Raw genomic sequence first — 11,315 nt, 5'->3', positions numbered from 1 at the left:
AAAGATGGCTCTGAAACGTTCAAAGCATTACAATTTATGCACTTTTTAGACTTAAAAGTGCGAGATGAGAGCCAGGGACAGTTTAGAACAGTGGTTCTCAACCCAGGGGGGTCCCCAGGTGATAGTGAAGTAACAATTTAAGGACTTTTAAGACCTTTTTGATACCCAAAACAAAACACAAAACAAAAAATGAAAGAAAAAGACCATTACTTGCAACAAAAGCAATCAACAAACTAACTATAATATAAAACATTGGCCAAATTGGCCAAATTGTGAAAATAGCTGATCTACCAGCTCACAACGCCAGGGACGTGCTGGGCCCCTAATTCAGCCTGGGAAAAGGAGTTGGAGAGACCATCAACAAAAAAAAAACTCCAGCTGTGCGGCGAGGCCCCAAATACTAACCGATGAGCGGTGACAGTGATTTTAGGTCTCATCGTTTTTGTGGTACAAAGAGAGTCAAATGATGTTGTAGACCAGTGATATTCAACTGCCGGCCTGCGGGCTAAATTCGAACCGTGGAAGTTTTCTTGTGGCCCTGGAACACATTAAGCGGCCATTGTGTGCTATTGTACAGCATGGTGTCCATTGTTATGTGCTATAGGTCTTATACAGTAGGACGATAATGGACATATTATGTTCATTTTGGTGATATACTGCTTCATGCTGCATTTACACATGTTTGAGAGGATATCTGTGCCAGACCTTTATACTGCACAGGCTTTGATTTTGGATTTGAGAAAATAGGAAGTAGGCATTTCAATTTCAGATGCTGTGTTAAAGGCTATAGGCTGTCTTCATCTAATTGGTCCTCACTATGCTGAGAGAGAGAGAGAGAGAGAGAGAGAGAGAGAGAGAGAGAGAGAGAGAGAGAGAGAGAGAGAGAGAGAGAGAGAGAGAGAGAGAGAGAGAGAGAGAGAGAGAGAGAGAGAGAGAGAGAGAGAGAGAGAGAGAGAGAGAGAGAGAGAGAGAGAGAGAGAGAGAGAGAGAGAGAGAGAGAGAGGGGCTATTGGGTGATTGGGGTCCACTCAAAAATAGGTAGCTACAAATTGAGGAAGATGGCATGTAATGGACAAACTGCAACTGAAAATCTGAATCTGAACTACATGAAAGCATAATAATAACATAATTCTGAAAGTATCTAGCCACAAGCTACTTGGAAATGTAAGCTAGAAACACTGATGTGTGAGATCATTCACCTGAAAGAATGGTACCAGCAGTCGCTTTATTGCTTTAACATTCTCAAAAAGTAAAAATCAATTAATTATAAAGCGAGGAGAGAAACAAAAAAACACATTTCTGTCTGTTTTGTTTCTTTGTACTATGAAAAACCTGATATTTTCTTTTGATATTTAACTACATTTTAACACCAGATACTTTTCTTAGTGTGAGCTAATTTAACACTTTGACCCAAGTGATTTTCTTAAGGGTAAAAATATATTTAAAGTAAGATATCTGTTCTCTTACTCAAGTATGGCTTTCAAGTACTTTATAAACCACAATTTATTTATCTATGTATAACCAATAGGAGTAGTAGACTCGTTATTCACAAGCCAGTGGGCCAATGTCATGTCTCTCTGCTCTGTGGGCCGGTGCTACTCAAGGATTGGCCATTTTAGATGAGAGACAAGCCAGTGGGCCAATTACATGAGTTATATTTACTATGTGGGCTGCCCACCCCAGAAAGTGTAACAAAGCCGATTACCGTAATTACCAGCGGCCGGCGTGTGCCTAGAAATACCGTAATGATCCTAAACGGCCGGCCTGGTTCGGCCTGGAATGGACCGGCCGTTCGGGAGTTGTCCCACATTTCCCAGTGGTCAGCACGTCCCTGTAATCAACTTAATTATTTAAGCGATTTTCAACAGGGTTGTAAAGTGCTCCTCCTACCACCTTCCATCTCAGCTTTTCTACCCTATCAACAGTGGTGGAAGAAGTACTCAAATGTTTTACTTGAGTAAAAGTATCAATACCGTCATGCAGAAATACTCTGTTACAAGTAAAAGTCCGGTATTCAAAATTTACTTGAGTAAAAGTACAAAAGTATTGGCGTAAAAATATACTTAAGTTCTAAAAGTAAAAGTACTCATTATGCACAATATCCTATTATGTTTCCAAATGTATAAAAATCTTGAAAATAGCGAATTTGTAGATGGGCTATGTTCAAATAGCCATAGCTGAAGTGGTTAATGTATGTTTTACATAGTAACTAAAGTTTTCAAATAATTGTAGTGGAGTAAAAGTACAATATTTGCCTCTGAGATGTAATGGAGTAAAAAAAACTTTAAAAGTAAAAGTATTGAAGATTGGAAATACTCCAGTACAGTAAAAAATACATCAAAATGGTACTTAGGTACAGTGCTTGTGTACATGTACTTAGTTACTTTCCACCAATGCCTATCAATTAAAGCAAATAACTACGGGACAAGGACTGACTTCTCTCCCTCTTTGAAAACACAGCCGTCACACCTACGGTGCCAGAACCATAGTCTATGTCCAGAACGACCAGAAATGCCACTGCATGTTTTGCCCACAAGACTGCCTCAAAGCTCCCGTAAGTACTACCAACACAATAAGGCAGCAACACTGATTGTGTCAACTGGCACCCTCAAGTTGCCTGCTGTCTATTCATGTTGTGTCCATTGTTGTGTGCTTTAGGACACCACAATGGACCTATTATATCCATTATGGTGACTTATTAGTGTCTGCTTCATGCTGCATTTATCGGGCGTCTATAGAACACAATTGTCCCGTGTTCGGGGAGGGGAAGCCGGGCAGGGAGGGTGATGTCACTGTGTATTCCTACGGGCTGGGGCGGCATCTTGTCAGCGGGGAGTGTTGGGCGGGAGGAGTAGGACGTAGACTCTTATCTCCTCCCGGCGGGGGCTCCTCAATGGCAGGTGAGTCAGAGGGACACAACAGCAGTGACAACCACACAAATGTGCGTTGGGAGGAATCAATTGGCCAAAAACGACTAGATTGGAGAGAAAAAGGGGTAAAAAGCACAAAAGAAAAGGAACCTGCCTACCAGTGACATCATCATTAGAAGTTTTGATCATTTCAAACAAGATTTCAAACAAGTTTCTGAACTCAAGGTTCACGGTTCAAGGTTGTACTTTATTGTTACATCTTGTGTACAGGTACATAAGAGTGAAACTTATTTTGGTTTGGCTTCCTTCAGACAATGCAGCAGCATAGGTAATAACAACAATAGAATAATAATGATAGAAAACTTTAAAAGATTTAAAGAAAAGAGAGTGCAAAAAAAGCTAAATGAAAAGAGCATCATCAAATCAAATGTGCATGTGCATAAAAAGAAGAAGTATCCATAGTACTGAGACGCAGAGCAAGAAGACGGAAATCGTGTCATTGCATAATGAGCATTAGTGAATTTGAGGTTGGAAATGGGTGAAGTGCTCCTTTAATGTTGACATCGCGCTTTCTCTCTCCAGACTGTAAAGCAAAGTATGTAGGGCAGGCATGCAATGCTCATTTGGTATGTTCTTGCACTCTATTTCAATGGCGTGACGCGCACGTTGCTTAACACCTACACTGCAAGTCACACAATGGACAATTGATATGCATCTAGGCTTATTCCTATGTTAATTCGCTAGGTGTGAGTCGGGAGCCTTTGAAGACTTTGTTGAGGTGCGAATTTAAAGTAGTTTTAAATCTATGCGTGTGCCTGCGTGTGCTCCTGGTCAAATAGGTTCCGGCACGGCGTGCAAGGCCGTCCAGTGAGCATTGCATCCCTGATGTAGGGTCTAAGTGGTTAAGGCCTAGTTCATTTGGTATGGTGAGTTTGTGTCTGAGCTATCCAATGTTGTGCTTGACAGGATGGGTCCTCAATCAGTAATGCTCTGCATATAAAGTTGTCTATATAAATACGGCCCTTTACAGTGCTTCAAAGTATTGGACCTACAAACTGCTTGGGTTGGTTGAATTTAACATTCAGTTTCTTGTTGGAATTGGGCAAAGATGAAAGGATTTCGGACCTTTATTAGTTTAAGACTTCTAGTTATATCTAGCTGAGCCGGTAAGGCAAGTGGAGACATGCTGAAAAAGTGGACAAAGCTTGTAATAAACAATATTCGATCCTTAAATTATCTTTGTCTGAATAAAGTTAAACAATTTACAGACCATTTATAAATGAACCCATATCTCAATTTAAAGATTACAGTATTTTGTACCCATATACCATATAATCAAACCTCCCTAAACCTGATGTTGCTACCCACATTGTCCTCGATGACCTCATGTTTGCTAGGCCTCATGTCCATTCTGTACGTTTTATGTTTTTATACCTGGTCACAGTGCTTCCCTGTATTGTTCTGGTCTGGTCTAGCCTTCCCCCGCATTGTCAGAACCTCTCTTTCTCCCAGGCTGATGGCCAGAATGATTTATCTCCCATTCCTTAGAGCCAGAGCAGATAAATAATATATTTAAAGCCTGTAAACTCCTACCATCCATAAAAATGATTAAAGTGCCTATTTTGGTTAACTCTGTGCCCTCCCGCGACTGGGTTTGATTTGCTTGTGCAAACCAGATGCAGGTGATGTTCCGTGCGCCCTTCCAGGGATGCAGTAAATCAAAACCAGAATGGGAATGGATTTAAGGAGCTTTGTGACTAACTTGATACCCATTCAGCTTTTGGCCTGGATATGTGTACATACAGTACCTGTGGGGTCTGGACTATTTATTTATGGTCTGTAGAGTACATACAACACAATAGATTGCAGTGGGGCCTTCTGCACTGTGTCCTAACTCAATGTTACTGTCTATGGCACTGGTATGTCAGCCATATATTGTGCCCACCTACCAAGCATTAATTTCAGTTAATTTAGATGTTAGGGTATATGTAGTTTGCAAAACATTCTGTACATTTTTTTGCCTTGTAATTTATAATTTTTTGGGGCATTTTTGTGCTTTATTCAGATAACACAGCTAACAGCGAGATAGGAATTGCAGGAGAGCCAGGCATTCGAGTGTCCGCACAGAGCAGCCGATGGCCTCACGCGTTGACTAGCGTGCCATCCGAGTTGGCAAGCCATGGTGGGCGGAATAGGTCACCTGTTAGCGGTAGGGTGTCTGCGGGTCCTCAAAAAGTCTTATATAGTCCTGAATTCATTTACTTTTATATAACTGAACCGGGGACTTGCTTATCAGGGCATTGCGCATAGGGCTGCATAATAATGGGCCATGTCCACAGAAAGCTTTTTTGGAGCTGTGGTAAAGACACGCTGCAGCGCTCCTCTTCTCAGCGGCCAAGCATCGCACTACACCCTCCTCGACATCCAGCGTTTTTTGCCGGAGCACTTATTGCGCTTCAAGCTGGAAATATTGTACAACAGGTGTAAGGTGAACCCTACTGTAAACTTGTATCGCAATGTTGGCAACGGTATCGATGGATTTGACCATGCTTTTATTATCAGATATTGGCCAAACGTGCGATATCTCGCATCCCTAATTGTGTCTATGTCGTACGCACCCTAGCCACTTAGATAAGTGGTCACCTATTTGTTTCCCCACTACTCTGTTCTCTCTGCACTCTACTCATGTGCGTTTTACCTTATTGTTTGTCGACTAGAGTTCATGCTTACTCCGATCTCGCACTTGTAAGTCGCCCTGGATAAGCTTCTGCTAAATGCCTAAATTGTAAGTTGAAGGACCACAGTCCTACCCACTTGGCGAGCCACCGGAGCACCCTGTAAGTGGTTTTTCACATTAGAATATTGGATTTAAAAAACATATTTGTGGTATGGCCTAGAGGAGCAGAGATTAATTTCTTCATATTAGAATATGACTACCGTTTGTGGCGGCCTGGTTGGAGCAACATGGTTGTGTGCTTTTCATAATGATGGTATCCTGGCTGGCTCCGAATCCGCCTGCGAGAGCTGTGTTGCGTGTCGTCGTCCCTCTTTGCTCACGCCTTCCTGTCTCTCCGCCATTGTGGCGTTCAGTGAAGCAGAAAGGGCTTAAAACTAATCTTTTGAATATTCCAAACATGAGTGCAGGGGCACAGAGTCTGAGAGCAGAGAGGATCTGTAATGACCATCAGTGTACAGGAAATGCTTTACGTAAGGCTCGCAAATAATGGATTCGTTCCACGAGTGGCTCTTCATACAGTAATTGTAATAAAAATGGCCACTGGGTGAAACATGCTTCAATAGAGCATTGAGCACAGAGGATCTTTAGTGTGAACTGTGGTGTCTGCTGCTTACCTCACATTCTTAACACAGACATCCTGTTTGACAGGAAGGTGTCACTCACAAATCATTTCTCTCGCAGGGAGAAACCAGCCAGTTTCAACATACCTCCGCACACAGTAAATGTGCCTTTATTTTATCTTGCTGCATGCCAATAAGAAATCACAACATCTTGCATGTTGTCTTAAAACATTTTCCCGCTAATTTATGTACGGTATTTGTTATTGCACACGTCTTCCAGCGTGTGATTATGTGTTTAGCCTGGGAGTGATCTTAGGTGATACATTGTATAAACAAAACAGTGTCATGTTATGAAGAGAATAACACCAGGGGATATTATTTCCACAAATATTTCAATCTGCAGCAAAGCTCTTTAATGAAAAATGACAGAGAAAGATCCCACGGGCGCGAGAAGCAACAGCGTACCCTTAACTAACGCAACCGTCACTGACTCGATCCATTTGTCAAATCCGTCTTGCATTTTTAGCGCTATATGTAGACATATACCGTATATGTTTTACATCTATAAGTAAAGGTCGTGTTAGACCAGAGGAATGGAATAACAATAACATTAATTCTGTTTTCTCTGGCAGACGGCAGTGCAGAGAGCTACTTTTCTTTCTTTTTTGGGGGGGGGAAGGAAAACAAGTGTGGTAGTCTTTTTGGCCAGGGTCTGCCGCGGTGGGGAGCTGAGCGCCGCGTCTCGTGCCAGCACGTCCACATCCCACATGTCATCTCTGTTTAGACACACCTTAGACGCCGCCACCCTCCGTCCAAGGGTCTGCCTGGCAAGGGGTCCACCATCATGAGAGGGGGAACGAAAAGCTCAGGGTTTGGGTTAAAACTGCCTGCCACAGTACGTGTGTGTTTCTCAGGGTGTGTGTGTGTTTTCATGCATGACTTACTGCCTGTGTGAATCTAATGGCATAATTACGTTGGCCATGGCATCTCAGGCACTCGCCAGGTCTGTTACATTACTATGAATGAACTATCGGTGGTCATGTCACTACATAGCAACTAGGGTTGTTGTTGACTTTGCTGGCATCAGTGAACATGTCCTGCCCAACAGCTTAATCCAGTGGTTCCCAAACAATAGTTAGGGACCATGTGTGTTCTAGTTTTTTTTTGGAGTGTATATGATATTCCCTCCCACACTCCCGACATGCACGCATATATAGGCTTGCGCGTGGTCTCCGAATGACATGGTCAGTAGAGGGTATACGATAAAATAAAATAAAATGGACGGTATACTACGTATATAGAGTACGTATATATAACACACTGTTAGGGACCCGTTTTTGGGTCATGGAACCATTTTAACGGTCGCGAGTAACACCTTTTTAAAAAACATATCCTACCTTATTTTTCAAAATATTAAAAACGTAAAAAGATCTAAAAAAAAAAAAAAAAAAAACATAATCTTAAACGACAATCTTTACTATTTTAGAAATGGGGCTTAATTGGTGAACACATAATGTATTTTGTACATTTGGGTCGTGGGCAGGGAGACACAACATGTTTCTTTTGGTTGTTGAATTGAAATGGATTTAAGATGGCAGCCTAGCAGTCAGGGGGCACCCAAGGTGCTCTGAGGTCACGTGCAAGGAGAACAAGGTGTGGGTGATGGAAGTACTCCTGCCGCAGGGGGGTTTACACCAAGAGGGTCGACAGAAGTGGGGAATGGGTTTACCTGTGTGTGTGTGTGTGTGTGTGTGTGTGTGTGTGTGTGTGTGTGTGTGTGTGTGTGTGTGTGTGTGTGTGTGTGTGTGTGTGTGTGTGTGTGTGTGTGTGTGTGTGTGTGTGTGTGTGTGTGTGTGTGTGTGTGTGTGTGTGTGTGTGTGTGTGTGTGTGTGTGTGTGTGTGTGTGTGTGTGTGAGGGATGAGCAAAACCGCGGGCCAAACAAACTACGGACACAGCAGAATCCAACTCCCTGCCCATCATTTGGCGCCTGGCAGCGAGGGCTAACTGAATTACCGTAGCAGCAAAAAGCTAATCTCACTTCCTCTGTGGGACACCAGAATGCCTAATATTGTGTGTGTGTGTGCGTGCGTGGGTGTGGGTTCATGTGCGCTAGCCCAGGCCCAGCGTGCTTTTTGGAGAGCATGCCATCCTGACAGTGAGAGTGTATGTTTACGAGATGATCATGGGCTAAGGTCCAACTCTCCTGCAGCGACCATGAGGTGAGCTGTAATAGAGGTGAGGTGTACTGTATTTGTGTGTGTGTGTGTGTGTGTGTGTGTGTGTGTGTGTGTGTGTGTGCATGCGTGCATCTGAAAGAATCAGCGTTACATTCCTCCCCCTGTATGGGTCCGTATTCATTTTTCTGTGCAAGTGTGCACTCACGCTGTGTGATGGACATAATGGTCCGCTCCTTGCCAGACATGCAGGTGAGCACGTTCCCATCTCACCTTGGAAGCCGGTTCTATTCCCACACAGCGGATCTGTAGCTGTTTCCCAAACGGCCCCCGCTGTGATTAGAACCGGCTGTCTGGGCGAGGCTGGAGTCTAGGTTCTCTTCCAAACCCCCGGGAACCGTAGCGTGAGTGTGTACCTTACTGCCAGATTCTGCAGTCTTCGCTGTATAGTTTTATCATCCGTTCAGCGTGTCTTGTGGTTACGATAAGGGAAAACACTCTCTCACAGAAACACTGCTGAGGGAGATTTGTGTGTGTGTGTGTGTGTGTGTTGAGTGTGTGTGTGTGTGTGTGTGTGTGTGTGTGTGTGTGTGTGTGTGTGTGTGTGTGTGTGTGTGTGTGTGTGTGTGTGTGGGGGGGGGGGGGGGGGGGTGTGTGTGTGCGTGTGTGTGTGTGTGTGTGTACACGCACGCGCTTATGCTTGTGTAAGCTTGTGTACACATGCGTACCATGTGTATGTACATATACATACATGCATGTGTTTGTGTGTGTGTGTATTTACCTTCATCTGAACCCAAAGTCTTGGATGTTTGCGGCTACTGTAAATGTCAGCAGCTCCCTGACTGGACATGAATGCACAACAGCAAACAGCCTCAAAGCCATTTGGATGCTAAGAGGCCAGATCTGGAATGTATTTGTCATTATATTCATCTCTTCTTTTCAGTAAGCATGGCAAAAAATCTTTTTTTCTTACAGGCTCTTGTAAATTAAAATGAAATGTTGTCAGGAATTGAAATGGTTTAACAGTTAATAAAACTAATAGGTTTAATAGATTATAAAAAATAATATTTTAATATAATCAATTTAAAAGTTAGGGAAAATGGCACATCTCACAACTCATAAGCTTGTACGTAGATCTGCTATTTGCTCAATTTTTGCGTGACACCATTGTACAACAATAAAATAGGGCTTAAGTGGTTAATCAGACTAATGGATTTAATTCATGATTATACTTCGATTCGTTGATGTCCATAAGTTTTTTTTCTTTTATTGTCCAAAAATACGACTACGCTTCTCGATTTAATCTAAAAAGTAATCGATAGAATAATCGCTAAACGGATAAAGCCCTAGATTAGACTGCTATGAACGCAAAGAAACAAGGTGATCCACTAACATTCACTCCTATCATAACGTTGCTGTTATGATAGGAGTATCTCCATATTTTAACCTTTTTGTGTTTTTTCATAAATGAACTCCCTACTTGATCATACTACACAGCATCACACAAAAGCAGCAGATCTGCAAGCTCGAAACGCGGCGCGAAGCGACGCGTTTCGAGCTTGCAGATCTGCTGCTTTTGCTGTCTTTGAATTTAAATCTTGAAAAGTTACAATTTTGGAGGTTTTCCACCCCGACAGAGACGATGAGGGTTAAGGGTAGGGGCGGAGATGAGGCGATGTCTGAAGACGTGTTTTCTCAGACTGGTGCGGGGAGCTGGGCAGTGACTGTAGTCTTGACCCGAAGGAGTGAGGTCATTCCACAGCTTGGGGGCTACAGCAGTGAGCGACTGTAGTGACAGCGCTTTACCAGGGGGGCGATAATACTGTAGGTATAGATTTGGCCTTTTAAGTTGGACGACTTCAGTGTTTCTGGCATAGCAAGGCGGCACCACATGGGTACATTAAGCTGAATCAGAAGGACAGCATGGTGTCTGCTTTATGACGGCACCGATGGCCTCTAATGGGCACGCAAAAGAGTTATGTTCACCTGCTGTGTACTCTGTGTCGCACTGTGTGTGTGTGTGTGTGTGTGTGTGTGTGTGTGTGTGTGTATGTGTGTGTTTGTGAGAGATGGAGTTCTGTCAAAACACACCTTTTCAGGCTCGGACTTGCAAAACACACACAACACATAATTTCTATTTTCACCTCCACATTTTCCCATCAGCGAGGTGTGATCGTCCTTGCGATCTGAGTGTGAAATTCACTGCTGAGTGAAATTCACTGCTGTTCTTCTGGCGGTGGCATTAAAGCGCCAATCTGCTAAGACGGAGGATAAAAATGGCCTCGAGTCTGTCCGTCGGTGACTCAAACAACAACCGTCTCCAGCGCTGGAAAGGTTGTTAATTTTGTTTTGATTTTATGCTGAAACTTTCTTATCTTGTATATTTATGTTCTGTATAGCTTTCCTCTGCCTTGCTTTCCTTTTTCATAAGGTGATAGTGGGCCAGCAAGTGCTGTTGAAAAGAAGCACATTATGTATTTCAAACAGAGAGAGAGAGAGAGAGATATAGGAGCAAGAAAAATCACCAGAGGAAGAGCAGAGAACTAAACCCGAATCGATAAAAACATCCCCTTAATCTTACCTTCAAAGTGGCGATAGAGGAGGGAGCCTTTCCCTCAGAAAGAAAAACAGACGGATTATTTCCATTTGAAAGAACAAGCCAAATTACACAAACGTGTTTTCAGTCACTTAAAAAAAAAACAAGCAGCAACAGATGGAGAGGCCACCCGCCGTTGTGAGCAGATCGTCTGGATGAGGACGGAACTAACGGAACTACCACTGTGCCCCCCCTCTCCCGTGTCTGCTAGCGTTTATCAGCACACACACAGGTAGCCTGAGAAACCATTATGCAGACCATAGATCTTATTCATTGACGCTGAAAGAGCAGCTCTGGGCCAGGTGTGCAAGGCTTTTTTTCTTTTTCAGCCCTTCAGTGGAAGTAAAATAGAATGGCTGCAGCACACATGGGAGACT

Source organism: Gymnoscopelus braueri (assembly GCF_963280865.1).
Source record: "Gymnoscopelus braueri genome assembly, chromosome: 21".
NCBI classification, from domain to species: Eukaryota; Metazoa; Chordata; class Actinopteri; order Myctophiformes; family Myctophidae; genus Gymnoscopelus; species Gymnoscopelus braueri.
Note: the sequence above shows the minus strand (reverse complement) of the source record.